The sequence below is a fragment of the Rhinolophus ferrumequinum genome, chromosome 13 (assembly GCF_004115265.2).
Source record: "Rhinolophus ferrumequinum isolate MPI-CBG mRhiFer1 chromosome 13, mRhiFer1_v1.p, whole genome shotgun sequence".
NCBI lineage: Eukaryota > Metazoa > Chordata > Mammalia > Chiroptera > Rhinolophidae > Rhinolophus > Rhinolophus ferrumequinum.
This window is the reverse complement of record NC_046296.1, coordinates 10,688,534-10,699,550: the sequence shown is the minus strand read 5'-3', so window position 1 is coordinate 10,699,550 and position 11,017 is coordinate 10,688,534. Positions and strand designations below refer to the sequence as shown.

Here is an 11,017-nt window from a genome sequence, read left to right as displayed (position 1 = left end):
TAGGTATCGGTATAGGTTGCTATCAAGCTTCAGCTTGATCCTTCAGTTACCTCACACAGGCATTAATGGCCAGTCCAAATATGGATTCTAGTATGGTGGAGTTTTCATGTCTGCCAAAATGGATGAGTTTGATGGATTGATAAGTCAGTCTTTGGATAAGTGATATTCCTGAAGAATGATGCCATGTTAACATTTCAGCATTAAGCTCTGTTTCTGACATGCTAGATATTCAACAATGGTGGTAGCTAGTACATCTTTAGAGTAGGAACGGCCCTGTTTGGCGGCTCATGCATACATCTCAGTCATTTTTTTTTTTTAATATGGAACACTTCACGAATTTGCGTGTCATCCTTGCACAGGGGCCATGCTAATCTTCTCTGTATCGTTCCAATTTTAGTATATGTGCTGCCGAAGCGAGCACACATCTCAGTCATTTCTTAATGGTTACTCTGTCCATAGGCATACTGTATAAGTACTGGGACAATCAAAGAAAGAGTCAAATTGACACCTATCAGATGAGTTATCCATGCCTCGTGCAGTTTTTGAGGAACTTATCTGTGGTGAAAAATCTGTTGACCATTAAGATGAGACAAAAAAAGTTGCATTTTTTGTATTTAATTTCATAGGTTCATCTGGATACCTGTTCTTCAGAGAAACTTCTTCTGAATTTTGCAATCTTGTTTCTTTTAGGCCTCTAACTAAATAATGCAGCCATTTTCCACAACTCAAAGTTCAGGGTATAGATATACCTTAGATCTCCTCTGCCACCATATAATGGGTTTTAGTTCATCATTTTGTTTAGGGCCACCCTTGATTCGGATGGTGATTCAGTAGATCTTTCCCAGCTACTGTCAACATATTACTCTGATTAGTTATGAACCAGTCTTGTAACCTTTGCTCTCGCATGAAGGAACTACATATCAAGCAACAAGCATAAATTGGAGGAGAGATAACAGGTCAACTGAGATAGATGGCATGGGAGTCTGGACTTCCTCATCGTGTAATTTGCTTATCTTTTCTATATCTGTTCAAATCCAATTTTAAATGAATTATTGCCATAATAAGATAAATTATATGTATGCCCACTCCATCCTATGACTGGGTGGATCTGGGAACATAGTCTCTTATTGTGTAATAATCACGTATTTTTTTCTTTATTGGGTCCAAACAGAGGAATATCTGAAGTCAATAAAAATGGCTGTGTCTATTAAATTTCTAGAAATAGCTTTAATGGGATTATTTTTTATATAAATTTCCATTGCTACTCCATGAAGCTTTCTATCTTCCATATGTAGAAACAGATAAGCAAATATCAAAAAACAACACACAAAAAAAACAACAACAGAGGAGATCAAAAAGAAAGACAAGCATATAAATGCTAACAACTTCCTTATGTTGGGAACTCAATAATGAATATGTTTTACCATTTTATGAGCAATAGAAGATAGCATAGAAGAAGAAGAGTTAGTTTGTTTTTTAATTATATTTACTGTTATAATATTATTAAAAGAGATGTACACAGACATAAATTCTTTTTAGTGCTAAAGGAAAATCAATGAAAAACATCATCTTTCAAGCCAAAATGGATTACTTTATATTACTGAAGATAATGCTGGTGCAAACTTAAATACAGTGACAGAGAAAAGACTGAATTTTCAAGATGAAACAGTTGTAATTGAGATACGTCACAAATAGAATTAACATATACTTCTGTAGTAAATTCTAACTTATTTGAAAATTGAGACTTAATTAAGTAAAAAGTAAGACTTACAGTATTTTTTTAGGGGAGGAAATCTAACCACCATGTGCACAATATTCTTGTGCTTATAAAACGTTTTCATATGCCTTATATTAATTTTATTACTTGCTAGTTAAAATACTAACATTGTGTTGCCATGTAGAAATACTGTTGGATCTAACTTAATGAAAGTATAAAGAATATTGTAATCAGTGTGTCATTGTTAGAATTTGTATAAAATACATTTATTTAGCAGTTTTCCCCTCATAAAATGAATCAGCTCCCTCTAAAATTTGGCTTTATAATGTTAATTTGCATATGAATCCTCATTTAATAAAAGTAATAAAATATAAAATTAATATAGGTTTTCACTAAAGTTAAAAATTTTAGGATTCTACTGTACATGAGATAATATTAAGAGATACACTTTGCATTTTAAGTATTCATTTAACTTTTTGGTTTTAGGGGATATTTGCAATATTCAGTTTATATTGTAAAGCAGATGTATATGTAGAAAGACTTAAGCCATAATTTACATAAGTGATCAGGAAAATCAGATTTCTTTAGTGGAGAAAATAATTAGAAAAAAAAACAACAGAAAATTAGGCATTAAAAAATAGAAAAATGAGAGAATTAATAATGAGAGATGTATTGGCCATGGAAATAATTATGAACACAGAGCTCATTTATGGAACAAAAGTTCATAAATATAAATGATTCATACATTTGATTACTTAAAAGGGTCAAGGTTTCTCATATAATTTCTTCCTCTTGGAATTTATTGTCTACCTGCGGGTTTCTCAGGATATAGAATTTTTAGTGTTAAGGCCAAGATATTCCCAGTAAACTGAGATAATTAGCCACTCTAACTACTGTACACATTTGCGTGGGTTAATAGGTAGAAGCAATTTATGTGACTTGTGGGAGCATTTCAAGAATCTCAGACACTCTTTGAAGGGTCCTTACAATGTGATCACTCCCAGAAGGCTTCAAAGCACTTGCCTTTATTAGAAAAACATAGAGCAACTTTTAGAAAAGTAAGAAATCATCCTCAATTAAATCATCATTACTGATCTAAAAATCCAAAGTTTTACTTTCTGTCTTCACCCATAGACTGCCTCTTATATTCTTTGCATTACCTTAAAATTTTAATGCTGAAGAACATGTGAAGTAAAATATATATATCATGACATTCTATGTGCTTAATCATGTGTCCTAAACATTAAAACACTTTTCATTCATGGTCAAACATTACATGCCCACACTTAACAAACAATAAAAATTCCATATCATCTAATCTTTTGTGCATATTCAAATTCAGCCAATAGTTTGATCTAATCCAAGACTGTACATCATGTAGTTGTGGTGGCCATTTAGTTTGGTTTTTTTTTAACTTTTTATTTTCCAGTGACAGTTGGCATACAATATTATATTAGTTTTAGGTGTACAACATAGTAATTACATATTTATATAATTTACAAGGTGGTCACCCTGATAACTCTAGTATCCATCTGACACCATACATAGTAATTATATATTATCAACTATATTCTTTATGCTATGTTTTATATCCCCATGATTATTTTATAACTAACAATTTGTACTTCTTAATCCCAACAACTTTTTAACCCATCTCCCCAAACCCGCACCCATGGCATCGATCGCCATGTTCTCAACAACTATAAGTTCACTTCTGTTTTGTTTCTTTATTTTGTCCTTTAGTTTCCACATATAATTGAAGTCATTTGCATTTGTCTTTCTCTGTCTGACTTACTCCACTCAGCACAATGTCCTCTAGGTCCATCCATGTTCTTATAGATGACAAGATTTCATACGTTTTTATGGCTGAGTAATATTCCATTATATTTATGTACCACCTCCTCTATATTCATCCATTCATGAACACCCAGGACACCTCCATATCTTGGCTATTGTAAATAACATTGCAATGAACATATGGATGCACATCTCACTTTGAAGCAGTGTTTTGGATTTCAGATAAATAAATAGAAGTGCAGTTACTGGGTCCTTCTTGGTCTCTTGTTACAGCTTTGTTTTAAAGTCTGTTTTGCCTGGTGTAAGTAGTGCTACCACAGATTTTTTATTTTATTTTCATTTTCATGAAGTATCTTTTTTCATCACTTTACTCTCTTTTTAAGGAGGGCACAGCTCCCAGTGGCCCATGCGGGGATCGAACCAGCAACCTTGGTGTTATTAGCACCATGCCCTAACCAACTGAGCTAACTGGCCACTCATCCATCCCTTTACTTTCCATCTGTGTGTATCTCTTGTAAGAGGCATATGTACGGGTATTGTTTTCTTATCCATTCAGGCATCCTATATCTATTGATTGGTGCATTTAATCCACTTACCTTTAAAGTAATTGTTGATAGATATGTAGTTATTGCCATTTTATTATTCATATTTTTTATCTTTTTTCTTCTTCTTAAAGAAGTTCCTTTAACATTTCTTATAACACTGGTTTGGTGGTGGTGAATTCTTTAGCTTTTTCTTGTCTGAGAAACTCTTTATCTCCCCTTCAGTTTTAATGTCAGCTTTGTTGGGTAGCACCAGCTTGGTTGCTAGCGCTTGCTTTTCATCACTTTGAATATTTCATGCCGATCCCTTCTGGTCTGCAAAGTTTCTGTTGAAAAATCTTGATAATCTTAAGGGAACTTCCTTGTAGGTAACTAACTACCATTCTCTTGCTGCTTCAAAGATTATCTCTCTGTTTTTCACCTTTGGCATTTTAATTACAGTGTGTTTGGTGTGGGCCTGTTTGGGTTCATGTTGTTTGGGACTATCTGTGCTTCTTGAACTTTATGTCTATTTCCTTCACCAGGTGAGGAAAGTTTTCCATCATTATTTCTTCAAATAAGTTTTAAATTTCTTGTTCTCACTCTTCTCTTTCTGTCACCCCTATGATGTAAATGTTGGTATGCTTGCTGTTGTCCCAGAAGCCTCTTAAACTATCCTCAAATTTTTGGATTATTTTTTTCTTTTTGCTGTTCTATGTGTTCTCTGTTACCTTATTTTCCAAGTTGCTGATTCGAACCTCTGCTTCATCTAATCTACTCTATTCCCTCTAATATATTCTTCACTTCAGTTATTGTATTCATCATTTCTGACTATTTCTTTTCTTATGTTTCTATCTCCATTTCTATGTTTCTTATCTTTTTGTTGAAGTCCTTCCTGAGATCATTAGGCATCCTAATAACCAGTGGTTTGAACTGTGCATATAGTAGATTGCTTGTCTCCATTTTGTTTAGTTATTTTTCTGAAGCTTTGTTCTGTTCTTTAATTTGGAGTCTGTTTCTTTGTATCCCCATTTTGACTGCCTCTTTGTGTTTGTTTCCATGTATTAGACATAGAACTGTTGTGTCTCCTGTTCTCAGTAGAGTGATATCACTTGGAGCCCAGGGGCATCTGAGCCAGCTGCTGCAGGTGTGTCCCTTTTCTGGATTGTGTTTGCCTTCCTGTTGTCGTTGAGCCTTGGTTCCAGTTTGCATGTTAATGAGAGGGATTGACCCTCAGACTTATTGAATGTGAGGAATGGCCAAGACTATGGTGGAGGAACTGTAATACAGGGGCTTATTCTATAGAGCAGTATTCACTTTAGCAGGATCTGATGCCTGCCTCTTCTGCCCTTTGGGTGTGTTGTATGTTAAGGTGGCTTGGTGGTACTCCAGTGCAGTCTGAAGCAGGACACCAGGTTTGCCGACCCCTGGAATCTCATGAGAGGGGCCCTGCCTCAGGCCAACTTTAACCTCAGCCTGTGCCCTGCCCAGGACCACCTGGCATGAGCCACAAAGCAATCTGCAGATATCTTTCGTGCATGCTGGGATTAGATGTGCCTGAAAGAGACCAATTTGTGAACCAAGGCCAGCTGCCATGACTGCCAAGCTTGGGGCTGCTTAGTAAGTGGTACAGGGCACACTGAGGCCAGTTGCTATTTTTTGGAGGTTTATGGACCTTTGAGAAAAGGTTCTTTAGGAAAGGCCACAGCATGAGCCAAAACAGGCCACCTGAGTGGAAAAGCCACTGGAAGCTGCTTGGTGGGCCCACGAGTTGGGTAGAACAGGGTCTCAGGGAATTACCAGGGTGAGGTGAACAGTGTTAGCCAAGTTGATGCAGACTCAGAGATGGTGGTCACTGGGTAGGTGGAGGGCTCAACAAAGAAACAGTGGCCTCTGCCAGTACTTCTGTCTGGGAAAGCAGCTGCTCCAGTCCTCACCCTTAGCCAGATAATCCAGTTCTTCCCTGTATGTCGCTGGTGCCTTTTGAGCTGCTGTCCTCAGCACTGGAGCCCAGAGAAAGTGAGTTCATCAGCAAGTAAGTTTGTGAGAGGGCTTTTTAAGAGGAGCGCTTGGGACTTCAGTCTTAGTCAGCCACACTCTCTGCTGGTTTTCACAGCCAGAAATTATGGGGATTTCTCTTCCTGGCACTGGAACCCTGGGATGGGGAGCCTGGTCTGTGGCTGAGACCCTTTGTTCCTCATGGGGACCTCTGCCGCTGAGATACCCCTCTCGATTTTTAACCATCACACATGGACATGGGGACCAGCATGTTCCGTGTCTGCACCCCTCCTACCAGTCTCAATGTGGCTTCTTCTGTATGTCCTTAGTTATAGGACTTCTGTTCTGATAGGCTTTGGGTGATTCTCAACGATAGTTGTTCTGTAATTTAGATGTAATTTTGATGTGCTCATGAGAGGATGCGAGTACAGCATTTACCTACTCCTCCATCTTCACCAGGAATCTCATTTAGTTTCTTATAATCTAAAATAGCTCCTGTGTTTCTATCTTCTTTTAGAACTATTATTTCTTGATATCTATACACCAATTCTTATTGCTTTTGTTTTGCTTTAATGTTTTCTTTAAAGGTGGTCGTTGGTGGTCTAACCATCCTTTGACATATCTTATAGTAGAATCTGTATCTATAACCCTGATTACTGTAAATTCAACTCTCTATTTGAAGTTGACAGGTACAAGAATCTAGATACCTACTGCATGCTAAACTCAATATTTCAAACCTACACCGATTATGTCTACCCACTCCTTACCAGAATGAGATCTACTCCTTTCCTTCTGCTCCTGTGATCATTAAGGCCATGTGAGAATAGAGATTTTGTTTGTTTTGGTTGTGTTTTTGATTTTTCATAACCACCAAATAATTTTGTATGTAATTCAGAGCAAATTTTTCAGTTTGTCTTTATATTTACAAATTCGGACTTCATGCATATTCAGTTTATACACTGTGACCTGTTATTCTCATGACTGTACTTATGAATTCCAATGTGGTTAATTTGTTCTTTTTTATATTTATCTGTTTTTTTCATATATATCTGTTGGTAATTCATATCTTATTATTTGTGTTCATAAAATCTTTCTCTCTTAATCATGTGATTATAACAGATGTCAGCACTACACTTATCCATTTAAGGAATTAAAAAATATATATTTTAATATCACATTTCAGATTTGCTATGCTGAGCATAAATTTAGGTCCTCATATTGGCAAATGTTGGCTATCAATTTAAGTGATAGTTTCTGCCATTAAATTTTCATTCTCAGGCCCATCCTCAAAGAGATTAATGGGAAGCACCACTTTATGATCATATATCTTATATTTTGGATTTATAGTTGTCTTCAATTTTCTTTCCGAGACACCTGCTGCTTTTGGGTTAGCTTAGTCCCAGCTTTGTCTATATCCTTTTTTCTAGTTGTGTTTATTTCCTCCAGCTAACCAAGGCAAGGAGTTGTATGTAACCCTCAGAAGTTGAACAACGTTTTTTTTCAGCTTCTGTTAACTGGTAGGGTACCCCAGCTTCTGGTTTCACAAAGTGAGCCAGACTTTGATCCTCAATAATGCTGAAGGAGCTTAAACTCTGACCCTCTCCTCATATATTCAGTCCTTGATCCCAGCAGGCAAACAGCTTGCTATGATTTGTTTGTATTCATATTCTGCTCCATATAAGTATCTTTTCTTTCTCTTGGTGGTATTATTTCATTTTATTGCATTTTATTTATTCTTAACATGACCATTTTTGAAGGGAATGAATCATTTAAATGCATTAACTATAGATTTATTTTGGCCAGATATCCCCTGGTCTCTTTTCAAGATTCCATCACAATCTCTTGTCTACAGCAGCAAAATATACTCGATACTTTCAGATGTTTCCTCATCACTCATTCACTTCCCAATAGCTTGTAATCTGTGGTCAATTCCCAACATTTTATAGAAACTATTTAAAAAGTTTCTGATGGTCTCGGCATGCCCATTCCAAGGCACTTTTTTTCCATCGTTGATCTCTTCACATGGTTACTTGCCAATCTCCACATGTTTTAAATTGCTTTTCTAGTGTTCTTTCCATACTTTATACAAATTTTTATTCTGGTAGAAGCATACGCATGTTGAATCAGAACAAATAGATGTAGGCTTCCCTTTGTGCTCATGCGTACTGTATTTGTAGCAAAAAAGAGTCAAGTCAAGAAAAACACCTCAGACTCAAATCTTTAAATTAATCAACAGTTTTCCACTATTTGTGTGGAGCAAAATTAATCACTTAATCTCTAAAGCGTCATGGAAAATTTTTATTTCACCGATCATATTTCCCTGCATGTAACTGGAGGAGAGCAAACAAGTGAAACAAACAGACAAAAAAAATTAAATTTTAATTTGCCAGGTTGCTTTAGACATACTGGTATGGAGAAAAATTTGAGTATCCTATAATTATATTTTAATTTGTATCATGTGAAAAAATGTTGTTATAAATTAAAGCATTGAATACATTTATCAGATCTCATTCTAGAGATAATATTAAACTCTTAGTGCCATAAAATAGTAATACAAGTAACCCCCATAGAACCCACGTAACATGGCACTTCTGTAACACAGTTTCGCTCTAACTCGGTTTGAGAATTGGGGAAAACCCTCGCACGACACAGCATCCTAGAACACGGTTTCACTCTAACATGGTTTGAGAACTAGAGAAATCCCCAAACAACACAGAGCGTAATAAGAGCTTTTAAGAGCAAAATAAATGTCTCATTCGAAATTAGGGAACAACACGGAATATAATAAAAGCTTTTAAGAGCAAAACCTATCTCATTTGAAATTTTTCATTCGAGCATGGATGTTGTATCAGATTTGACTGCAGAATTTTAAAGTTTATTAAAAATTTTAATTCATTTTGTTCGTGGAGTATTAAGTTCAGAGGATGATGATATCTTGTTAAAAAGAAAATACCGTCAGTTAATGGTGCTTAGTAGTGATGACGAAGAAAACATTATTTAATACATATTAATATGTTATACTTTTGGTGACAATTGCTTTAATAAAGATATTTCTTTTAATTACACAAATATACTAATATTTTTCCTCATTTTTGGAACCTAACCCCCTTTCTTGTACTAGTTCTTTGTTTCATATAACACGGGTTCGCATAACACGGCATTTTTTTAAGGAATCTAACAGCCGTGTTATAAGGGGCTCACCTGTATATTATTTTTAATTGAAATGTTATTGAAATACCTATAAATTCATATGTTGTTGTTAGAAATAATAGAAAGATATCAATGTACATTTTTGCAGCCTCTCCCCAGTGGTAACATTGTGTAAAGCTATATAATATCAGAAACAGGATATTGACAATAATACAATCCACTGGTCTTATTCAGATTTCCCATTTTACTTGTACTCGTGTGTGAATATTTAGTTTTATACAATTTTATGACTTTTGTTGGTTCATGTATTCATCACCAAAGTCAAGATGCTGAATGGTTCTGCCAATCCAATTAGAAAATGGGCAAAAACCATGATGAGAAATTCCACCAAAGAAAATATACAAGTAGAGAATGAGAACATTAAAATATTTTTAATATTATTAGCCACAGGGAAATGCAAATTAAATAGCAATGAGATATTTCTGCATATCTATCAGAATGGTTAAAATTAAATAAAAAATAGTTAAGACATTAAATGCTGACAAGCTCTTATATGTCATGATAGAAATATAAAATGGTATACCCACTTTGGAAAAAAGTTTGGCAATTTCTTAGAAAACTAAATATGTAGTTACTGTAAAACCCAGCAATCATACTTCCCAATTTTTATCCCAAATAACTAAAAATGTGTGTTCACACAAAAGCTGTAAACAAATGTTTATAGCATACTTATTTGTAATAGCCCAAAACTTGAAATAACTCAGATGTTCTTAAAAAGGTGAATGGTTAAACAAACTGCAATATATTTATACGATAGACTACTTCACAATAAAAAGAATGAATTATTAATATGTGCAAAAATTTGAATGAATAATCAGGGGACTATGCTGAGGGAAAAAAGTTATTGTTTAGTAAAGGTTGAATGTTGTATGATTAAATTTATATAGAATTTTGGGAATGACAAAATTTTAGAAAGGGTGGACATGTTAGTGATTTCCAGAGAAGGGGCAGGAGGTGTATATAGGTATGGTGTTTTAAGGGCAAAACTAGGGAACCTTATGGTAATAGAGAACTTTATATTCTTGTGACATCCAATTGGTAGGAAATCTAGCAGTCTTTTCTAAACATTATTTCATTAATCTTTATAATATCCTTAAGAATAAAATGAAACCTCCTAGGGGGTAGTGATAAAAATATCTGCATCTATCTATCTATCTAGATATTACACACACATATACATATACACAATGGTACATCATTATACATATAAGATATACATTATATACATGATATACATTATATATAATGGTATACCATTGTGTATGTCTGTGTGTGTGTATATATATATGTGTGTGTGTGTGTGTGCGTAACATATTTATATATGCATTAATATATGCATACATGCAAGGGCATAACACTATATATGTAATGAATTTTATATATGTATTGCACATATATATATACTCATACATACATCTATATATATATCTAGATCTGTGTATCTATCTATAAATATCAATATAGATTGATTCCATGGTTTGGTATTAGACTTGAGTTAAAGAAATAAATGGGAAAAATAATAAATAGCAGACCACTAAGATTGTTAGATTTTCATCCATTTTCAACATAATTTGGTTGTTCAGAGAAATCTTATTTCAGAACACTCAAACATATTTATTACAAAAATGTAATGTACCAGATTTCAAAGAAGTATTGCTAAATTTATACTACAAATTTAGTAATTTTTAATAATCTTCACCGGCATTTTCCAAGGATAACAATTCTCAGAAAGGCCACCATGCTTACTGAAGCTGACAAATGTTCATACTCCGTT

General features: G+C 34.6%; 1 non-coding gene across 1 annotated transcript; it reads right to left on the bottom strand.

Annotated features, from left to right (window-relative positions):
* Positions 1-314: 314 nt before the first annotated feature.
* LOC117033488 (U6 spliceosomal RNA) lies at positions 315-421 on the bottom strand. Its single transcript, XR_004424885.1, has one exon. It is a non-coding gene; the product is annotated as a U6 spliceosomal RNA (small nuclear RNA).
* Positions 422-11,017: the final 10,596 nt, after the last annotated feature.